Genomic DNA, 1942 nt, shown 5'->3' on the forward strand with positions numbered 1-1942 from the left:
AGTTCTGATAATGACTCAGCAATTAGTGCTAGGTCATCAGCATAGAGGAGCTCCCAGGGGCATCCTGTCTTGAATTCCTCTGTTATTGCCTGGAGGACTATGATAAATAGGAGGGGGCTGAGGTCTGAACCTTGGTGGACTCCTACCTCTACCCAGAATTCTTCACTGTACTCGTTGCCAACCCTCACCTTACTGACAGCGTCTCTGTACATGGCTCGCACGGCTCTCACTAACCAGTCCTCTATCCCTAGTTTCCTCATTGACCACCAGATAAGGGATCGAGGGACCTTGTCAAAGGCTTTTTCCATGTCAACGAAAGCCAGGTACCACGGTATAATATTTGGCTAGGTATTTCTCCTGAAGCTGTCTTACCAGAAATATAGCATCAGCGGTGCTTTTCCATGGCACAAACTCAAACTGTATCTCATCTAAACTGACTCTCTCCCTAATTAGTTGGGCTATGACCCTCTCCATGACTTTCATTACCTGATCTAACAACTTGATACCTCTGTAATTATTTGTATCTAAAGCGTCACTTTTACCTTTGTAACAGTTGACTATGGTGCTGCTACACCAGTCATTGGGTGTGACTCCTTCATGTATCACCTGGTTAACAATATGGGTACTAGGCTATAGCCGACACTGCCAGATATTTTGAGCATCTCTGGAGTGATTCCTGATGGACTGGGGGCCTTCCCTGTCTTCATACTCTTAATTGCTTTATCTACCATGGTACTGTCAACTCAGATAGCTGGTCTCTCTGTTGGGTCAACATTTGGCAGACTCTCTTCCTCCCATTTATTCTCTTCATTGAGCAATCTTTCGTAGTGACGTCACCATACCTCTTTCTTTGCAGCCTCCTTTAGTGCAAGTGTACCATCATCCATGCGAACACATTTCTCTGCCATGACATCACGATTCTCTCACACACTGTCCTGCAACATGAAATACCTCAAGTCTTTGGTCCTCACGGCGCAGAACATTGGCAAATTTTTTCTCATCTGCTTCCCCTCTGGCTAAATAAATCTGTCGCCTACCTTCTCTTCTGGCAGTCTGATACAATTCCCTGTTACCACTGTTCTTCCAGTCCTTCCAAGCCTGTTTCTTTTGTCTAATAGCCCTGTCAACAACATTGTTCTACCACCACGTTATTTTGTGTTGAGAGGGGACTTTGCCCCATCCACAGATCTGGTCAGTGACCCGCAGCAGGTTGTCCCGTAGAAACTTCCAGTTGTCTTCTACATCGTGTGAAGCTATATCCCACTCTATTCCATCAAAGGCTTCGAGTAATAAGTCTCTAAATCTCTGTCCATTCGCAGGATCACACATATGTATATATATATATATATATATATATACACACACACACACATATATATATAGATAGATACAGATATACATTTAGAGGGCGCAATGAGTAAATTGTCGCCATTTTATATTTTTTATTTCATGCATGTGTATTGTTTATTTTGTTGACAGCACCAAGACACAATTCAGTTTGCCAGAAATTTGGAAACGACATGCTGTACTGCTTGGCATTTGCGTTGGAAGCTCTAATATGAACATTTCAGAGTGTTTGGGTGTCAATCTGAGGATATGTACTGAGAGTGATAAAACCTTTGGAGATATGCTGTGTTTGAGAAGACCTGGCAAGCCAAGTGAGACCATAACCATGGCCTATGCTAGTGTAGCAGAACCAGCCCATTTAAGAGTACCCTTCAATCATTGGGCAATAAACTGCGCTTGTGAAGACCTGTTGAGGCAAGTGAAACCGTCGTGGCCGATGACTGAACCGCCTGATTGGCACCTGTGCCAGTGGCACGTTAAAAGCAACATTCAAGCATGATTCTTGTCAGTGCCGCCTGCCTGGCTTCTGTGCTGGTGACGCATAGAAAACATGATCCGAGTGTGGTTGTTGCCAGTGCCGCATAGAAAACACAAT

The sequence above is a fragment of the Octopus bimaculoides genome, chromosome 3 (assembly GCF_001194135.2).
Source record: "Octopus bimaculoides isolate UCB-OBI-ISO-001 chromosome 3, ASM119413v2, whole genome shotgun sequence".
NCBI lineage: Eukaryota > Metazoa > Mollusca > Cephalopoda > Octopoda > Octopodidae > Octopus > Octopus bimaculoides.